The following is a 21,675-nucleotide window of genomic DNA, read 5'->3' as shown; positions in this document are numbered from 1 at the left end:
GTTGCGCGAGGAAAAAAAAAAGGAATTGAAAATTCCCTCGTTCTCACGCCCCCCGCCACCCTATATATAATATTCCGAAGGAGGAAGTCTTTCTCTGTCCGCGAGCACGACGTTGTTTGCTTTGGTACGCGTCGTTTCCCACCGAATCGATAAACATCGCGATTCCAATCTCGCGAATAAGCAACTAGTTGACGCGCGTCGAGACGGAAGTCGGCGGAGAACGGGAGTACTGGCGTCGCCACGAGGCGGCTTTAAGATTCATAAAAGGAACGCGCGTCGAAAATCGATCCCCCCGGCCGAGTCAATTTCTCGGTAACCTTGTAAACTTGGCTCGTCCCGATCATTTCTCATCCTTACGCCCGCCCATCTTTTAATACTACCCCCCTGCTCTGGCAGTCGCGGGTTCGAGTGCCGCGAATCCACCCGGCGGTGCACGGAATTCGTAGAGAGGAAAAAATTTAATAAATTTCGTATTCACCGGGGCGAGAGGCGTGAAATGTATAGGATCGGCGACGCCGATGCCCCGTGGCCAACAAGACGCGCCCCGTAAATACTTGAGATCGTTTGGATGCATTCAACCAGGGCTCGATCGAATTTCCTCTCCCCGGTGGGCTCGAATGAAAGGCACAAAAGTCCTCCGCGCTCGTTAAAGTAAATTTTCGTGCGGCGACGACAACGGGACCGATCCAGGTCAGTCTCCCCACTCGTTTCCCCCTCGTCCTTTCGAGGGATGTACATTTTCTTTCTTTCTTACCCTCTCTCTTCTTCATTTTTTTCTTTTTTCTTTTAGAACGATGGAAGGGTGAGCGACAAAGGAGGTCGAAGGATGGCGGAACGTCTGGAGACGGTTACAATGCCCCCGCATGCGAGTACGCTCGCTCGCGAGCACGTAGCGTCGTTTTGCGTTTCGGTTGAAAACCGAGGAAAGATAGTAAGACTTACGCAATTCGTAGCACCGCGATGAAGCCTGGAAGCCGTTCAAGTGTAAACGATGCCAGCGTCCGGTGATCACGTCGATGAGGAAGCCGGGGGACATAATTGCGTTGTCTTCTCCTCCTCCCCCCCCCCCCCCCCTCGTCTCCTCTGTCCACGAACTTTGATCGTATCTGGGATTCCTGAAATTCAGAAAAAACCGACGGTTACTCCGTGTGCGTAATTCACGGCGGGAATAGTTTCGAGAACGGGAAACGGCACGCGTGTTCCGAAGTCGGCGAGGGAAATCTTCGGGGGAAGTTGATAGGCCAGGACCTCGAAGTTGGCCTTTGCAACGTTGCACCCGCGTCTCAAAGTGCAGGCAGCAGTTTCGAGGTTGCACGTGTAACCGCATTGTTAAACTTCACGCTATCGCGTACGCTTGCCGGCTCGGCTCGTCTCGGCTGCGCGAATATTCCGGAGGGGTGGGGGAGAGGCGGTAACGGAAGTTGACGGGAAACCAAGAATGTTCCACCTTGAACTTTATTTCGTCCGGTTTGACGGCGACGACACTGGCGGCTATCGACGGGTTCCGCGTGTAAAAACCGCGGCAAAGTATCGGGGGTGAAGAAGGAGCGGTGGCATTTATAGACGTATTCGTCGAGATTACCGGCCATTACTTTCCTGCGTCATTACCTATATTGCGAAATCCTCCGGTAGATAAGAAGCCGTAGAAAACGCGCGCGGGCAGCGGTCATTGTGGACGTCAAGGTACGGTAGGCTATTCGGGCTAATTCATAACGATGCGGTGGGCACACGTATCCCGGCTATTTTCCCGAACAGCAGACAAAGTGACAAAATAGATCAGGCTCACCGTCCGGCACGTCCGGCTTTATTCGACGCCGACGAGGAGGAGGACGAGGACGACTACGAAGACGAAGACGACGACGACGACGACGACGACGATATAAAGCGACGCGACATCGTTTTCCCCTTGCGCGTAACAAAAAAATTTCATCGAGAGATTCAATTGCGGGGCATGTCCCGTCGCATCTGTAATTGGTTTTCCGTTCCTCCGTGTACGCCGCTTTAAAGACTCACCCTCGATTCCTCAACGTCGCTTCCTACCACCCTCCTAGGTGTATATACGTAGATATAGATATGTAGAGGTACGTATGTACATACGTATACACATATTCTCGGCCGAATATCCCTCAAAGAACTCGCACAGACAAACCTGGCGCACGTACCGAGCCGTTCGTACGCGAAGTTACGCGCGTGTGCGCGCCCACTCGGATCCCCCCCCCCCCCCCCCCCTTCCTACGAGTACATCCATCTCTGCTATCCGGACAAAGCGAAGGAAGCCGTATGTGCATTGAACATTGATTTTAAACGCGAGCCGCGCTACAAGACCGGTGCCGTAAAAAAGGTCTGAATCCGCCAGACTTGCAAGTTTCTCTTCACCGGTTCTAATGGAAAACGGGAAGCGTCAGGCGTGCAGACACGATGGATTGATATGGAGAAGATCGGAGACGTCTATCGGCTCGACTCACCGACAAAAGCACCTTCGTAGACAATGGCGTAGTTACGTCTACAGCCCGCGTTCCTCGCTACCTTTCTCTCGAACGAGCGGATCCTAAAAAGAGTTGGCTTCCGCGGAAACGCTTCGTTACCCCTTTCTTCCATTCCACCATTTTTACCCCCCCTTTTCCTCCGCTCGGTTCTACCGTTTCGAGCCACTTTACTTAGATGCAACCCGTGTATCCCGCTCGAGAATAATAGCTACTTCCCGGCGAATATCGGTCCATTTCGAAAGCCTCGTAATACTGGCAATTATTTCATCGAACTCGCGTTCTCCTACGGAGAAGTTCCGCGAAACGAAATTAGTATTTAGCGCGAGATGGTCGAGGGGCATTAACGATTCGCCGGGAAAACCTCTACGGTGGAAACGCGCGTACGTCACTGCACGAAAACCGTTCCTCTCGCGTTATCGGCCGGCGCACGCAGACGATCTTTTAACGTTATTCTTGTTTGAGCAGGGCGGAGTGGGAAAGGGAAAATAAATAAAGGAGCACGGCGAACACCGCAATGCGTTTCGCTCGTACATAAATTCTTAAGCGCCTTTTTCTTTATTCGGGGATCCTTTACGAGTGGAACGGGCGGTGAAAAATATATTTGCAGGGGCGGGAAATTTAATTGTGTATCGTGGAAGGAGATTACGGTTTTGGAATGGTTTCCTTTTTGCACCGGCAGGTATATTATTCAACGAGACGGTAGCATTTGATGGCGAAGAACGCCGTCTACCTTCTTCAGTTATTTAAAGGGTAAAAATATATCCCGCTCGGTACATTTCTCCAGACCTACATAATTTACCGGAGTTATTTTTCGAGGGCCAGAACGCTCCGTACCGCGGGACGTACAAAATTTCTCCCTGACATATTTCGTTCAGGAACCACTGGAGAGTGCCAGACGTTTATACGAGCGAGCCGGGCTATTTATCAAACGCGGAACGAATCTTCGAGTTTTGCCTTTCCCGCTCGAGCCACGAAACTTTCCGCGAGACAATCGCACCAACCGTACCGTCCGCTTCCCACCATTTTATCAAGCATCAACCGTGCCCCGGTGACACGCGCGCCGCCAACTTCACCCCGTGTGCTGGTTGCTTTGGTTATTTAAAGGGTCAGAGGCGAGCATCGACGCCCCTTCGACTGTGTGTCACGTGCAGGGTACGCCCCCGCGTGTACAGCCACGATTCACCGGAGTTATTTTACGGGTTGTACGACAGTCGATAAAGTGCTTTATATTGGCTCCCGGAAAATTCGGGACCGGCAACTTCTACCGTGCCTTATGAAAAATTTAGGACCGCGACCGCCTTCCGTTCTCCGTCTCGTTCCTATTGTGACGGTCGACGGCGGCTGGGATGAATCGACTGAATCATTAAACGCCACCGAATTTGTCGCCCGTGGTGTTCTCAGTGAGAACAGACATTTTTCGAAAGTCCACGCGTGACTTCATCCAGTCACGCTACTTTCCCACCGCCTCCACGTTTCTCGTTCGTTCTGCTATCGCGAACCAAGTTATATGGACCAGGACACGGTCCAGCGCAAATATTTTCCGATGTCCGACTATATTCAATTTTAGCCGTGTCTGCTTTCTTCGGTTATTTAAGGAGTCAAAATGTATATAACGCAGTCAGGACTCTTTCGTGTGTAGACACGGCTGTGTGCGCGTGTGTGTGTGTGTCTAGATACGGTACTCTAGCAAAGTTATTTCGCGGGGAGGGGGTGCTCCTGACTACCGTCGTGCTCCCTGTGTACATACAATTTCCCTATGTACCAGAGCACCACGTTCGTACCACCCTCTCCGTATACGTGTGCACGCGTGTGCATGCGCGGGGGTGCTGCGAGTCTATGCGAGGGGCGAAGCACATGGACGAGAGCAGGAGACGGAGAAATATGCGACACTGCCTAGGGAGGGAGAGAGAGAGGAAGGATTGGACGAGGACGCGAGAGAGAGAGATGCGGAGTACCATCAGTACTATATGGAAAGAAAGGTAGAGCAGAGAAGGGGTGGACCGGAGCAGGGGCGTGAAGGGGTACCAGCGTAATATCCGAACCCCAAACGGTAATCGATATCACATATATCTCTCTCGATGTATATTCAACCATCCTGCCACGGTTTTCGGAAAGGAACCCCTTAATAAAACTACTTACGAAGGCCAGGGAACGTCTCTTTCTACGTCTTCTCTCGTCCGTTTCGTTCGTATATTACGACTGGCCTAAGAGAGCCAAATGGTACGGCTTTACGACGGGAATACCGAGTCTACGCCCTTAGACGACGACGACGACGACGACTCGGTGCGCCGCGTTAAGTCGCTCCGTCGGATATATTAAAAAACGCGTCTGAACGCGGCCGTCTCTAGCTCTCCTTTGGAACGTACCAAGTCCCTGCGCGTCGATTATTTAAAAGAAAAAAAGAAGAAAAAAGGAAAGAAAAAGGAAACGGGAAAAGTGTATACGCGGTGCGCGGTTCACCGCGCATGAAATATCATATGTGACCGCGGGGCGAGGAAACGCAAACTGGGCACGATCCCGCGATTATTTGCTTCGATTAGCATTTCACGGTCGCGGTGAACCGCGCGAATCGGAAATTCCTCCGCGACAGGCTCGCCGCGCGATCGCAAACACGCTCGCCGCGAGATCATTTTTCGATCTTCCATTGTGATCGGCTGTGGCGGCGCGAGCAGGCGAGAGCCGGCGACGTATTTGCATACGTTGCATTGTAATGCACTGGCGGCGTGAAAGAGCCTTGAAATTTTCAGGGGCGTGAAGGGGGAGGATCGAGATTTCGTCGTCGACGGGAGAACGGTGCGTGAGGGGGTTGAAGGGGCGGCGGTCGGAGGAAACGTTAACGAGTCGGCGATCACGAGTCGAGGAAGCGGAGCATGGAAAGAAGGAATGAATATGAAATTAATAGTATTCCGCCAAGTGCAGCCTGGCGCAACTCCATGCATTTATATGCGCTCGCCGGAAAGCCTTTGCTTTTCTGTCTATCGTCTTTTCTCTCGGCTTTCATGCCCCTTTTCTTTCTCTCCATTTTTCCCAGCCCCCCCCCCCTCTCTCTCTCTCTCCCGTTTTTCTTCCTTTCTTCTCTTTTTTTTTATCTACTTCTCCCCTTCTACCGTGCAGTTTTGAGTGACGTTTCGCGTGTCTTGTCGCACAATTCCGCCGCGTCGTATCAGCTCGACGACAATGGACAACGAGGAGAGGAGCGTCGACTGAAAGAGAGTCCCCGCGTCAAGATATTGTTCTTTCGTTTTACCCGCGCCGGGGATGCTTATATAGCAGTCGTGTCGTGGAAATTGCCTCTCCGCGATGCATATTATTGCATCGTTTATTTGATTCGATACGCTTTTTAAATTCAACGATACACCTCTCTCCGGTTGGATTTATCGATGTCCCAGCGTCAGGCGCTGCCGCTCGCTATCCCCCCCGTACACTTCTTTCTGGCAAAGGGGAAACGGGATTTATGCCATCTTTCCTCGGCCTGGCCCATTTCCTCCAGCTAGACTTCGTTAAAAACGAGCATGCGATCCTTTTAAAGCGCTCGATCATCGGCTCGGTGCAGATAGCTGCATTTACGCTGCCGACTGTGATTGATCGAAGAACTGCTGCCCTTCTATCGGCTAATCTACTTCGTTCCATCGTTCGCGCTCCGCCCAGGGTATCTGCCGATCTGCGATTAGCAGAGAGCGACCTGTATCGTATCGCGGAAGAATCAGTTACATCGGTAAACACCGATCGGCTCGTACGAACTAACAGAAGCGTCTCGCCGTGATAAACGAGAGAAACTGGTCCGTTTCAGGGCACGGAACGCGATTCGCCGATAGCGGCAAGAACGTACTGCGCCGTAATTCAAAAGTGACCGGTTCCCCGGCAGTTCGGACTGTCCGAAATCTCTATTAAACCCGTCCTCGACTGCGAGCCGCAAGACACTATATGGTAATTAGCCGTAGAAACTTGCCGGGCGAATTGTAGCGGGCGCCAGGGCGAACTATGGCCCGCATGCCCCTTGGGTACCAAATACCAGCACCGGGGAGGTGGGCTAGGTGGTGGCGACATTACTAAAATGTCAGAGAATGTCACCCATCTCATAATCTATGCCCCGCGTCCTCCGCCCTCGCCTACGGCCTCTCTGCAACCGCTAACCTCGAGGTTCCACGAGGCAGAGCCCTCGGTTTAACCCTCCTCCTTGCCGCTGCGGCCCCTCTGGAACTCGCCCCTTCCATCCTCGCGCACCAGCCGAGCCAACCACCCCGCCCATCCCTTCGCACTCTCCTGCTGCTGCTGGCCCACCCCGCCAACGTTCCTTCTCTTTCCAGTCGGTAGCTGCTGCCGGTGCACCAGCCAGCAGCCGCATTCTCGCGAGAAATTAATTTGGCCCTATTAAAATGATCACTTCTGGATTTAAGTTACGATGCTCTACCGACCCCACCACCCTCCTCCTCCTCCAGAGCCCAGTATTTTCCTCTTCCTTCCTGCGCAACGCGCGACGTTCCGGCCTTCCATCAGGAGAATGGAAGGAGCACCGAGTACGTATATATATATGTATATATATATAAAGATATATATATATATATATATATATTCCTCTCGGCTTTCTCGGTGTCATTCATCGTGCTAGTGGCTCCGTGACGTTTCAGGAGACACGATTGCCGCTGGCTCGAGGGTGGCTCGAGATGGTGACGCTGTTATACGAGCCAGAAGCTCCGAGCGCCACGGCACGAGAGGTTTTAGCTACCGTATAAACGGAAGAGAGCGGCATTCGCCGGCTGATGCAGCGGATAAAGGTCAGGCCGGTATAAGCTCGGGAGTGTATAACCGCGAAATAAAGGGTGTAATACGTAGCGAGCGTTCTTATCGAATCTGGTGTTTGCGATATTCTCCAACGACGACGGCGAGCATCGAGATACCGGAGGTCTTCGAGAAATCGAGCACGGTTGACATTTGTTCGCGAGCCGATACGAACCCCGGGCGTAACCAGTCGCATTTCGCGCAGCGTAAAACGCGCGATAAATTCGAACGGAATCCAGAGGGGGAGGGAAGTGAGTTATGTTAATGGACGAAAAATATGCAGCAGCTCCGCGCGTCTGATGAGATTAAAAACTGTTCAACACCTCGGGTGCTGTTAATTCCTAACGTGACGCGGGATTTATAAATTACCCCGGCATCGATACGTACTCGGTGCGCGCCGCGAGACCCGACGCCCCGTGGGATGCTTGCGCAGCTGGTACATGCACACTGGCTGAATAAGTAATAAAATATGTCGTCCACGCTCCTGGGATGCTGAGCGTGACCACGCGTAATATTACGCGGCCGGCAATGTTTCCCCGTTGACGGGGAAACAATTTCCTTTAGCGCTTTAGAAAATGGTCAAGCGCGAACGCCAACCGGAATAAACGTGCCGCTTCCGCGAATGCAGATTAAACTTCTACCTACGAAAATCGCTACCCCGTTTACTCTTGTTATCCACTGTAACGGCTGCGCTAGTTCATCCCCAAAGTATGCTCTGTACGTTCCTTTTAACGCCGCGGTATTCTGTTTCGCTATAGAGCAAGTGATCCGAGAAAATTGAAAAAGTTACATGACAGTCGTTAGCGACGATGGATGATGTTTAGGATTTTTTTTTTTTTTTTTACGTAACGGTACGCACCGTTTTTGACGAGACGCGGTGTACGCGTACGAACGGTCCTATTCTACTGGCAGCTATGATGTTAACACGGTCTGTCCAGCGTGTTTCACGAACGTTTCTCGTTCATCTATCACTCCTCGTATCATTTTCAATTACTGCAGAGTGTTTCGAACGCAACGATATTTAATCCGAAGGAATAAAAGTAGATCCGGTCGATGACAGTGCTTGCGAGGACGGGACTGCCAGCGAACGCGCGCGAATCGTTTTCGGGCCGATTATTTTATTTGGAAACGCTGGACGCCGCCTCTTGGGGGAGTCGATTTGATCAGAAAAATGCTGGCACGTCGCGATAATAGCAGGTTCGAATTTCTGTTATCTCCGCGTGCGATCGTCGTATCAGGCGAGGGCAGTAATTGGTTGGGTGGTAGCGTGTCGCGCGCAGGCGGGGGAGCTACGCCGGGATATGCTTTCTAATATTTGCACGCTTTGATTGGAGTTTGCCCAGACGCCCCTCAAATTAATTACACAATTTTTCGCGTGTCCCGCATTCGACGTGTTCGCGCTCCAATGACGTAAAAATGATCAATCCCCGACGATGCGAATTGCTTTTCGATTCCTTTTTTTCTCTCTCTTTTTTTTCCGTTTCACCCTCGTACGCACCGATGTTGCGCCGAAGATATTCGCGTGGACGAGCAATTCTCCAACGGACGACGCGACTCGCGATCAAAAGGAAGGATCGCGATTTTATCGATTCCGTCGTCAAACGGTGGCCATTGTTTTAGTTTCGCTGTTCCGTTTTACCGTGAAGGACCAATGGAGTAGATCCGATATGCGTTCAATCGCATCGTCTAATCTTCGGGTAACGAACGAATTTCCCGTAGGGAATACCTATCTATCGGTCCAACCCTTGAAACGCTAGAGAGCGAGAGAGGAGAACGCCGAGAATTGAAAACACCAGGTTTATTCGTTACCCGATAAACATGATGCTTCTTCAAAGGTATTTTCAATTATCTTTTCAATTATGAATGCGAATCGGGGCAAGATGGCGGAAGGGGCCAAGGATTTCGAGGATCGCTTTTGATCAAGCCCCGGTGAAAGGGAAAGCATCGGTGATCCGATTCAAATAATTAAGTCTGGAGCATGGATCGTTAGTAGCCCATCGAACGAGTAACGGTGGCTGGCTGGATATACCGGCGATTCCGTGCCGTTGCGCTCGTTAACATCGAACGAAACCCGAGGAAAGGCGAGGCGACGTCCGTTCCGCGTCCTGCTCTCGCCCGCTTCCGGTGGCGTTCCGTTCGCGCGCGCGGGTGGAGAACGTTGACCGAGGTCGCAGCCGAACGACTCGCGCGGCTCGTGGAACCACGCCGCGTATCGAATTAATTAAAATTTACCGCGCCGCCTTCTCGCCGCGAGAGACATTCTCTTTCCGCGAGATTTCGACGGTAATAATCGCTAATTACGCGTATCGACGTCTCGCTAATTAACTCCGGGGCCCGGGCTTTAATTAACCGCGCGTGCACCGTCAGGCGTTCGGGCTGCGGAAACGGAAACCTTCCCTCGACGCGATGTCGCGTTGACAGAAGTTCGTGAAAGAGACGCCTCGATGTGTGTGAGAGAGGGAGAGAGAGGGAGAGAGAATGTTCGATGATTTCGGGTAAATGTAATTTTGTTACCGCTCGAAGCAGGCGATCGGGGCTGGCGGGAAGAGGGTTGGGACGGTCGAATCGTATCGATCTTGGCCAAATTAAGATTGCCTTTAATGCGGGTTAAGATTGTCCTTAATCAAGCGAAACCAGGCCAGAGCAACTGGAAATACGTGTTAACGAGACGTTTCCATTAGCAGCGGTCTTGGCGCGTATTAAAATAAACCTTGGATATATAAGTCAATATTAATTAATAAGCGCGGCTCCCGTTCGTTGTCCCGTGGGACGCGGAACGGTTGGATATTAATCGCGTCTCCTGATATTGTTTCTGTCGAGTAGATCGAGCGACAGCTGCTCGAAAGAACCGCGACTACCTCCGCCATTATGCGAATGATGAACGATGACTCGATGCTCCTCGCGTTAGTTTTGCCTCGCGTCCTGCTTCGTCGCTCGTAGATCACGTACGGGGAAGAGTTCCGGTTACTCGAGAGCTTACTAGGTTCCCTGGGTACCGTCGAGAAAACGTTCACGTTTCGATGATATCGAGAGCTAGATACCGCCGCAGTTGATAACCGGTATACGCATCGATGACACGAGCAAACGGTATACCAGAAGCGAGCTCGAGAGGTTCGCTCCCGGTGAAAAAGTTGAACATTTTTCCCCTTAAATGCTCGCGGAGGAAGTACGTATACGGAACTAAAATGAGCTTTCCGAGCGACTGACGATTCAAGCGAGTCCTCGATCCCCGTCTCCGCGATTCTTTACAGTCAACGGAACTAGATTTCTCGGGGTATCCCGAGGAAATTACAAGTGGCCAAACTATTATCCTACGTCGTCCTTTCGGTTGCCTTAAGTACGCCGTTGCTGACAAATCGCGTTTGAATACCTCGAGCTTCGTTGGATCTATTATAGGAGGGAAAGCTGCTTATCGCGCGTCAAAGATTCTTTTCGCGCGCGCGTCTCGAAACGTATCCGCGGCAGACGCGGCCACAATGGGGAACATTCTGCGGAAGAATCACGAGTCAGGACCGTGAGAATTCATCTGTGATTCAGGAATGATCGGCGAAAATCTGGAAGGCATCGCGACGATTCGCCTCCGATCGTCGATCGTTTCGGGATCTTTGTCGTTTTTTTTTCCTTTTTTACTCGCAGGACGTTTGTAAACGCCCCCGTTCAAAGGGGCGACCTGTCGCGTGAAGTGGAAAGGAAAACGTGAAGCAAGTTGGAGGGGGCAGGGGGACATGAATTTGCGGGGAGAGGGAAATTAAAGAGACTCGGATGCCGAGAAAGTTGCTCGTTCAAAGAATTCACGGTGGCCGCGGAAGGAAGGTAACGGGGCGAGAGGAAGAGATTGAAAGAGAGGCGGGAGAACAAAGTGAAGAGGAACGAAACGAGGAGGCGAAGCAAATATAGAGATATCGAGATTGTAAGGCAGCGAGAGAACGAAGGTATGGAAAGAGGAGGCTCGATTTTCCCAGGACTGGAAAAATATTTGCACGCTCCTCCACCCATGGAATCCTCCTCTCTCTCTCTCTCTCTCTCTCCTCTTCTCTCTTTGCCTCTCCTCGGTTGCCAGAGCCTCGTCTCTTCGATATCGGGTATTCCGTCTCCATATTCCGAAGTTTCACAGCCCGCAGCGACTTTCGCGCCGTACCTCCGCTTTTTACCCCTCCCACGGTCTTTTTTTTCGCTTTATCTTCGCCGATGAGCGAGGAGAGCTCGGCTCTTCCTCTCTCTCTCTCTCTCTCTCTCTGTTCGTTGGCGTTCTGGCCGGCGTGCATCGGGAAATATGAATCCTTCGTCCCGCGTCTGCATTGTCTGGGACCTGTGTTTGCCAGTGGCACACAGGCGAAACCTGTTCGGACATTGTGGGGCGCGCACGCGTGTGCGTGCGTGCGGATGTTTGCTCGCAGGTGGTGACAAAGATCGATCGCGGCGGGATGAAAAAAGCGCGAGCGAAAGAGGAAGCGAGGGGCGGATAGAAAATAGAGGGACACCGGGAACAGAGGCGAGCAAGCAAGGGGGTGAAGGATGGTCGAACGAGCGCGCGTTGTCCAGCCAAACGATGATATACCGCGGTTACGTTCGAAATTTTTACAATTAACGTCGCGTATCTGGCCGCGCGAGCCACCGTTTTTCGACGCCGGGGTCCACCCGTGCTCGCGACGGGGAAAGATGATGGATGTCGGGGGGCCAGTGCGTTCGCAGGGGGATCACAGGTGCGCGGCAAGTCCGCGTTTCACCCGCGTTCGTCTCGGTTAACTCGTTACCGCCCGGTTCGTTCGAGCAACTCCAAGAATTCGGTTCCACGACGGCGACCGTCTAACTGGATTCGCCGAGCTGTCGCTCCGTCGCCGATCGAACGCGAGCGCGACCGCCAGTGGTGAATTGTTGAACAATTTCGACGGTGTCTGGGAACGGTCGAAGAGCGTCGGAGCAGCGGGCTCGCGTTGAAAAATCGACACCCCGCCGAGGTAACTGCGCGTGGACCGTTTCGAAAACGAGACGGCATTTGTACGCGTCAGTCGAGGCCGAATTTATGTTCCCCTCGGCCGGGAACAAGCGATCCGGACTAGACGCGAGTAACAGTTTCCACGGAGAATGCTGGTACGCACGCGATACCCGATAATAACGGTAAATAACGACCGGACGGGCATTGTGCTTGATCCGAGGTAGACCAGGACGCGTTCGAAAAGCGCACCGGCTGCGAACGCCGAACGTACATCCACTTCTTCGACTTGTTCCACTCAAGTCGTCACATTGTGCCCGCGCGAGACGAGTCTTGCACTCTGTTGTGTTCGTAAAACAGCCACTTTCCCCGAGGCTACTCCCGAAGGACCCTCGAGCCTTCATTGTTCGATTTCGAAGTACTACTATCCCCAGCACCTACCAACCCTCCCCCCTCGCCACTTCTTCTCTTCCACACCCTTCTCGCTCTCTATTTCCCTCTGATCCTCTCATTTTTATACTTTCTTAGCGCGACCGCGCTAAGTGGACGGTACACACACGTCCATCGATTCGACGTGGACGCTCGTTTCCGTGCCGCGAAATTCGATCACCGATGTTAAGTTTAATATCGCCAGCTGGCTTTTAAAGCTCGTCGAGGGACGAGCCGGTTACCGCGATATTGCGGGTTAAAGCAGGCTATACACGCCGGGTACATACCAGTTTTCTCTCTATTCAACTTTTTCCACACCACCCCCGCGTCCCCTTCCCCTTCGAACATTTGTACGACGAGAGCAACTCCGGTTCCGGCTACTGGCGGCTGCTTTATTGCGTTGCACCTTGTTTTGTTTCCGCGGCTCGCTCTCGCTGGGAAACCCGGGATAAAGGGAAAACCGCGGGTTGATTCTTCCTCGAGCGTCCTTAACCTTGTTCGACGGTGCATGAAACCGCGATCGCGATACGCTCGCGTTTCTTGCGATCCATCTGCCTGAGACTATCTATCTCGCGGGACGTTCTTCGATGTTTCTCGTTAAACGTCCATTCTTATCGAGACCACGTGTCGTCGATTAGTTAAAGCCAATTTCACACGGTCGAGAACACGTATCCGAACGTACCGCGTCGCAGATACTCGCCGCTCGTTTCCCCGTTATCGAGTTTTCACCCCTCGCAGATCGTCGCCATAAAATGCTCGTTTGATCACCGCGAAACAGTTAGCCGAGCCGCGTTCGCTTCGAGAAAGAACCAGGAAACCGTTTGATCCCGCGAAACTCTCTTTGAAACGCTGCGACACGATCGGCAGCGCCGGCCGCCACCCTCCAAGCATCCCGCGTTCTTATCCGGCGAGCTACTACCCGCGCGACGACTTCTGATATTCCGTTGTGTTCGTAAAACAGCCACTTTTCCAGCCGATACTCCTCGAGGGTCCTCGAGGTTTCTTTGTCCGATCTCGAAATACCGTTTACTACCTTGTCCCCCTTTTTTTTTTTTTCGCCCGCCCCTTCTGCTCCCGGCCGCCGCGTCGTTCCACCCTCCGCGCCTCTGGCCTCGCGAAACGAAGACGTCTGAGAGGAGGCGTTCGATCGAGTATCGATTACGCTCAATTTGAAACGCGGCTAATGAGCGCGCGAGCCAACCCCGCTGGTACTTTCGGCAACCACGGCCAGACGGCGGTCGCGGGGGGGTGAGTTCGAAGAAGAACGGTTAATAGTCGAAGGGAGAAAAAGGGTAACGTCGCGACCGAACTAACCGCAAAGAGCTTTCCGATACGCTGCGGGAAACAGTGCTGGGGCGAGAGGGGAGGGTGGTTGTGCATGGACGAGTGCAGAAAACAATTTGTTGCCCGCGGAATCGCTCGTGGAATCTCTACACTCCGGCTAAATCGTTCCGTCGAGAGGAGCATTATTGTACAGAGACGTCGTCGTTTTATCGGAATAGTTAAGATCACGGTTCTCCGTGTCCGCCGTATGGATTTCACGCGCGCATTCGTCGATCGAAAAATCCTCCGCTTCCGTTGTTGGTTAAGAAAAATACGCGACGCCCCTCGAATCGATCGTTGGACAGGGTGAACGAGTTAATTAATACGGGCGAATACATTGGTCGACAAGAATGGTCGAAACGGCTGGGGGGATACTTTGCTCAACTTTACCCCTCACGAAAAGAAGATCCTCCACCAATACCATTTTCCGCGGGGTTCTATTCGGAATTGAACAGGGACAAGGAAACAATTACCGGGACCGTGTTACCCTAATCCGAAAATCCTGTTACCGTCGCGAAATCCTCTCCTCGTACCTCGATTCTTTCCTTACCGAGACAAACTTTGCCACCCCCTCCGAGCAGTCGGACGACACGACACCCTCTGTTATCCCTCGCGATAATTTGCTGGAGCTTGCACATTTCCTACTCGCCTCGTTTCGTTCGACTCTATCGCTCGCACTACAGCGTTCCCCCGCCGTTCGCAAAAGACAATAAAAGCAAAAAGTTTCTTTATCGCGCCACGCTCGTCGCGATGTATATTCGTCCGCGAATGTATCCAACGGCGTCGCGAACTCTTTGCAGCCCGAAATTTTAGCGAAGAAAAAAGGAGAGCGCAGCCCGTCGCATCAATTTCAGGCGTATGGGAAAGAATGCCAGAACCGATGGGGGTGGGTCCCGCGCGCGCGTCCCGTTGAATTTTCATGAGAAACGCGCAACGAGCCGTCGAAATAAAATCCCTGCCCGAATAATATCAAACGCGGCTACCTCGAAGGGTAAAGGGCCGTGAAATTCATCTAGGAAATTTGGCACACCGAAATCGTCTATGAAGTAGAGAGAGAGAGAGAAAAAAAAGGAAAGAAGAAAAAAGGCGAAGGACGGGGGAGCAGACGAGTCAAACGGAGTGGCTCGAGTGTGACGGTATCATTTCGCGAGTGTTCCATCCGACCTGGTCCCTCTCTTTTTCCACCCCTGCTTACCTCCTTTTTCCCTCTGCAAAGCCCTCGAGTTACCTCTGCGGTTAATTAACCCGTCCGACTAGGATAACTACCCGCTGACCGTTCTCCTTGTCTTGACCAAATTACCAAGGAATTTAATGGCAACGAGTAAAACGGCGACTTTGGTCGACAATTTGTTTGGGAGTCGTGTTTATTCACTCTCGTCGAGGAAGGAACGAAGACTCGGCGAGAAACCGGTCGTGTATACACAGCACGGGGGATGTCGCACCGATTACAATTTCGTTCGGGTATACGCGGGTATTTGGCTGTGCTCAAAGCGACGGAAACTAAACCGTGTCGATTGGTCCATCACGGTCGTTATTCGTGGCTCGAAAAGTGGGCGAGCCGGCGAGAAGTCGGAAAGCCAGGCGTCGGGAAGGAGAAAAAAGGGGGCGAAGAAAAGAAAAAAAGAAAAGACGAGGGTAGAAAAACTAAAGGGAGGCCGGCGAAAGTTCCAACGTAGTAATGGCTTTTAAGTGTGAAACCGTTCTCCGCCGCGGTGTCGTTCTCTAGATTTCCCCTATCATTCGCGTTAAAAGGTACGACAGGAATTCTCCCTTTCTTTTTTCCGTGTCTTTCGCCTGTTTTCTTCTTTTTTTTTCTGCTTCGCACCACGCTTTCTTTCTACCGGCTCGACAATGGATACGAGCGTGAATCGCGGGCAAGATCGTTACACGATATCGCTGGCTGAGGTAGTTCCGGTCGATAGGGTAGTTTGGGGTTTGCAGAGATTCGGATGGCGCTAAGCTACCCTGCCAGCCAGGATTTGCATCCGGTCCGTTTGTCTTTTCTTCATCGAATTAGCGCGGGATTTACCGTGGCAACGGCGAGAATGGAAATTAAAAACCGTCTATTATTTCCAACTGTTTTCGCGTGTTATTTAAAAGTAACGTCACTGCTATCCTCCGAATAAATTACAAGTTTGATATTCAAAAGCTAGACGATCTCAGAAATAATTAACAACACGACTGAATCGATGATTAATTGTTACGTTACGTTACGCGAAAGAGCGAAAAGGTTGATTTTCAATCGGATTCTGCGCGACAACACTTTCTTGAAAGTCCTTAAAGAGAGATCCCATCTTGTCGCGGCGTGAAAAAAAAAAAAAAACAGGGGCAAGGAAAAGAAATAACCGATGGGATAGAAGTTGCTCGAGCGGTTCAGGACGCGATACACGGCTCGGGGAGGGATCATTACGATATCGCTGGCGGAGGTGCTCCCTGTCGGTAGTGTAGGCGAAGGCGGTAGTTGTTCGGTTAGCGCCGGCGCTAAGCTTCTCTTCGTCAGCTTTGGAGCTGAACGTTTGCATTTCGCACCGCTGCGCGGGTTAGACAAAGACGCGGCTAATAGGGGAGGCCTCGAGGAAGGGGACGGAGAATCGGCGTAACGTAAGCAGAGAGAGAGGGTGGAGACGGAGAGAGAGAGAGAGAGAGTTTAAGAAAATGAAGGTTGATGGAGAAGAAGAAGAAGAAGAAGAAGATGAAGGAAGAGCGCGAGGATGGAAGCAAGACGCTCTGATGTGTATATGCAGAGAGAGAAGCAGAGAGAAAGGGGTTGTGGGTGGGAGAAACAGAGAGGAAGAGAGATGTATATATACGTATATATATTATATATATAGGGAGAGAGAGAGCGAGAGAGAGAGGGTGATATAACGAAAGGGTGAGGAACGGAGGCAGAGGGATAGAGAGCAGCCCGAGGCCATCGCTAACGACGCCATTGTCAGCGGCCTGGCCATTGTGCGAAGCGTCCTGTACGAAACGCCGATTCCTGGCTACGATCGCGGAGCCTCGGTATATATTACAGGGAGGACGAATAAAACAAATCATTTGGCGATGACGACGCGGCACAGAATCAATACGCGGTAAAATCCGCGGGAAAATGAGGTTCCGTTCGAATGATAGCTGATATCTGCGAAGGGGGTGGCCAACCGAGAGCGCGCATCGACGATCAATCGTAAATCTGCTCCTGATCTCGTACCTACTTTCCGCAGACACCTCGTTCCCGTTTTTTCTTTAGCCAAGTGCAAAAGTGGAGCAACGGGGAAAAGTAGAGAACGCAAAGTGGGCCGATATGCGCGGAATGTTTCGCGCGAGGGGGGATGAAAAAGCGCGGAGAACACGCGCGCGACTGAATTAATTCGCCGCGTGAAGAGACAACCGAGGAAATTATAGTTTTAATAGAGCCGCGTAAGCCGAAGAGAATGCGAATCGTACAAAGCGACAAAGTTAATGCGAAAATTCGAATGAAAAGGCTAACACGGCCGCGGCTTTATATTTATTAATCCCCCCGCAGCTCCACGCGAACAACATTAATTCAGAGTCGGCGTGGTAAGCTCTGTCCATTTCACGCCCCCTGGAATATTATTTAATGCCCGAACGGAGCGGGCCGAGTTGTTAAATAAACTTTCGACTTTACTCCCCCGTCTGGGATCGATCGCGGGCCAGCTGTCGAGTTCCATGCCGCGGATTTGTCCCCATCGAGGAGAACAATTTCGGACCGGAGTTTGCGGAATTCCGCTAAGAATTCGCGTAGCCTTTCAGATACAGACCGAAGGACCGATTCAGACTCGGTCAAACTTTGCGAACGGTCGATACATACCCGTACACGTATATATATATTTATATAGAAGATACCTACTACATATATATCCGAGAAAAAAGAGGAGATTAATGGACCGAGGGACAAACTTTCTCTCTCTCTCACTCGGATGAGATAGCAGTACACGCGTCAAACAATAAGACGGATCCTCTTCTTTTGTAACATCGAGTCTCGATAAATTCCTCGAACAGTGTACTAAGCGCGGTGCACGAAATTGATAGAGCAATTTCAAGTTTTAAATAACGTATACGCGGTCAAAGCGAAAGAACGAATCGTCTCCCGCTATTATTCGAATCGATTTTCATCGGGTGTACGCGTGTTCCACGAGCAGACTGCGGGGAGGGAAATGAAACGCGGGCCCGTTCCTTGAGATACCGCGTCAGTTTTATTGTGAATACACCCTGAATCCCTGACGCGAGGCAAAGGGAAACGCGCCGGTTTGAAAGGTACCAGATGACAAGCTCTCGTTCTGCCTCTCTTTCACAATACGATTGAATCGATGCGGCTTGGATACAAGCTGTCTGCGTGGTGTGAATATTTAATGAATGTAACCGTTAATGAGGCACGGTCATATTAGTATTAATTAACGGTAGGAAGCTCTTCGCGTTTCCATCTGACGAAAAAGAATTTCAATGAAAAGGGCCTCCAAGATAAACAGAGAGAAAGGACGAGAGAGAAAGAGAGAGAGAGAGAGAGAGAGAGAGAGAGAGAGAGTTTTCTGATCGTTGAATATACACAATGTATCGTTTCCTTATTAATTTGGCGCACTCAGACAGGCAAACGTGTTTTATTGTTATTATCAAAAGAGTTAGCCGCGATGACAAAAAACAAAAAAAAAATTGAGCCACGTTGCGCAATGTTCCGCGTTAAAGGGCGAGATCGATTTTTCATTACCGTCGTCCAAGGAAGTTAATTACCGAGCGGGTGAAATACTAACAAGGTAACGTTCCTCCAATGCCAAGCTTCCTGCGGCTCGGCCGTGTCCTCCATTGAAATATCCAATCCCGAGTCGAACGACAACTTCGAGTGAAATTCGGAAATGAACGCTCGAAGGCCCGTGAAAAAGATCGCGGCGTTCGATATTTAAAGCGTCGCGCACCAAACTCCCGGATCGAGAGGTTTCTAATGGGATTGGAGAACGAAGATATCTTTGTGTGCCCCGTAAAAGGCTTTGAATGTGTTGATAGGTTAACAGGATTAAGGCGGGTTCAGCGTGGCCCTACAAAGCGGATACTTCGGTTAAGCTGCCCGCGTTCACGGAGACGCGGTCCTGGAAATTTGCAAGCGATGTCCGAAAGCGGCGCGGCTGCGAGAAGAAAGGGAAGCAGAGGAAGCGGGGGAAGAAGAAACGAGAGGGAAAAGTTTGTACATTTCCACCGACGCGGGGTTGGTGTATGTAAATCGAGTCCGGGCAAGTAGACAAACGTAAAGTTTCTTAAGTAGGCGGCGTGCGCGTTTCAGCGCGAATTAAATTGAAAAAATGCACGCGCCTCGGCTGCGAGCGGCCGCGAACCCGTTGCATACGGAAACGCGCGCGTAATAGAAAACGCTGCGAGCGAGTAAAGTAGGGAGCTCGAGCGCGAAAGTTAACCGATACGCGTACCGGTTCGCTCGCGTGAAATATTTGTTTTCAGACCCGTGTTCCCCATCGTGGACATTTGACCCGGTTCACCACTGGATATATTAATATCGCGGATCCGCGAGACCGAGCGAGAACGCGTCTCTCGTCGGACGTACGTGGCGGCGTTCGCGCAAGGCGGATAATTCGATTCGATGAAAACGCTCGTTCGCACGGCTTACTGTCGCGGCTGGCGAATATAATATGCGTTAATCCCACGCTTCCTACCGACGTGTATTCGGCGATCGTTCAACGTCCGGTTGTTATCCGGTAAGGCGAGAGAGATCTCCTTTTGTCCGATTAAATTGAGCCGGAGGCAAAGTTTCAAAGTGAGTCACGTACATGCGTATTTGCTTGACGCCGCTCGTTTATTGTTCGCGAATTAACCGAAGAGCGAGGGAGAGAAAGTTCGCCATCGTTACTTGTTACGTTAACTTGGCAAAATGCGAAACGATCGTTTTAAACGTTCCTGTAATTGGCTCTTTTTCGCCCGATAGAAATGAAACAATGCGACGAGCTAAAATTAATCGCGCGCCGTTTCAATGGCCACTCTCGACGATAATGTTAATTTCAATGCGAATTTTCCAATTCTCGTTGATAATCGAATACATTAGATCCCATTAGCAGCTCTTATTATTGCTAAATCTAACGGCAAATATCAACGTCCTCCCGGCTGTTATCGATACTGTTGATAAATTAATCCTGCGCGTACTATTTCTGGCCGGGCGGGTCGGCGTGCGAACAAATAACTCAATTAAAATTAACTCGGTTTGTTCGAGAAATCACGCGTACGGTATTTCGAAAAGCGCCTACGCCGCGTTAATTGCGAAGGTGGTGTATCGTTTGAATCTACTTTCTCGCCGTAGAATTGAACGCATCGAGAAAAACTGGAACGCGGATCAATCTCCCGAGACGACGTCGGTTTACACGATCGTTAACACCGTTCCCCGTTCCGATTCCCGATGAAGTTCTAATAAACGTTAACTTGGCGATCAAACAGGCTGGCACGCGTCCACCGGAAACTATTCTACCTCGGAGCAGACGGGGTCCGATCCCGCACGGCGAAGGACGAGCGAGCACACAGGGGTGAGACGGTAACGGTAGCTAGAGCGGAGAGTGCATACACGACCGAGAATTGGGTTCAAGCCGAGGACGAAAGCGCCGGAGGCGTAGAGCGATTTGAGTACACTGCACTCGACGACTCGACCACGAGTTTCTCCTCTGCACGTCTTTTACAGCGACAGCCACGGTCCAGCTCGATCGATCAATGAACGAGAACTCTCGTCGCGTCTCGATTATTTAACCCGTGAACGGATAATTGAGCGCACGAACGTGGTGGGCTCCCTCCATCGTCCCGATTTATTCACGGATACGGACGAACCCGAGTTCACCATGTCCGACGTGGACGAACGCGGACGTCTCGGCTGCTCTACTCGTAACGCGGCCCGGCCTTCTCGTCGTCGTGCGTCCTTCCGTTAGCAAAGAGCACGTTTCAAGGTTACGTAAGGTAGCTCGACGACGTACTTACCGTTCCCGCAGCAGCCAAGCACCCTGTGTCCGCCTCTCCGCGAAATGTGCTCGCGAAACACCTCGAATCCCAGTCGAAATTCGCCGGTCCCAAGAAGTTCTTGCGTTCTTCTGTGCGTGTGTGTATCGGGGGTTGCGGAGAAGCTTGCTGTTATCGCAGAGCGGTACAGGCACGGTGTCGTGTGTGTGAAGACCTAGTCCCGTGCTCCATTGGACTCTAAGTGAACGATCGCCGCAACGACGTGACCGATACGCTTCTCTTGGACGAACTGAGCTCTCCCCCCCTTGCGCCGGCCTTATAGCAGCACCCCCAACCCTCTAATCTTCCCCTGAGCATCCCTTCCACCGGTGCAACCCCTGCACGAAGGACGCCAACTACGTGGGGATGGATCCTAGTGGTCCACCAAGGACTCGCTCGCCCTTTCTCCGTCTCTGCCATTCTCGCCCTCGATCGTCCCTTTCTCTCCCTTTAACCCTCTCTAAAATTCTCCCTCCTTTCCTTCTTCGCCTTTCCCTTTCTCTCTCCAGCGCCATCCGGCTCCCCTACCCTCTGCCTCGATCCGTGCGGGGGCTCGTCGCTCCTCTTCCATCCTCCGACCGGCTGCGAGCATCTCTGCCTCGCCGCCACATCGTCCAGCTCTGTCGCGCCGTGTCCCAAATGACAATGTGTAAACTTCGTGCTCGAAACCCCGTGGCTCACCAGCCTAAGCCTTTCTCTACCCGTGTCTCTCTGCCCGTCGTCGTCGTCGTCGTCGTCTCGTTCTCCTCG

The 21,675-nt window shown here is 51.7% G+C and overlaps 1 long non-coding RNA gene across 1 annotated transcript in view; it reads right to left on the bottom strand.

The window, feature by feature from the left end:
* Positions 1-955: 955 nt before the first annotated feature.
* Positions 956-21,675, bottom strand: part of LOC143432643 (uncharacterized) — a 100,302-nt gene continuing 79,582 nt past the window's right edge. The window contains exon 4 of the long non-coding RNA XR_013103052.1: positions 956-1,115. This is a non-coding gene — a long non-coding RNA (uncharacterized LOC143432643). The remainder of the gene's footprint in view (positions 1,116-21,675) is intronic.

The sequence above is a fragment of the Xylocopa sonorina genome, chromosome 1 (genome assembly GCF_050948175.1).
Source record: "Xylocopa sonorina isolate GNS202 chromosome 1, iyXylSono1_principal, whole genome shotgun sequence".
Taxonomy (NCBI): domain Eukaryota; kingdom Metazoa; phylum Arthropoda; class Insecta; order Hymenoptera; family Apidae; genus Xylocopa; species Xylocopa sonorina.
Note: the sequence above shows the minus strand (reverse complement) of the source record. Positions and strands in the feature narration are given on the sequence as shown.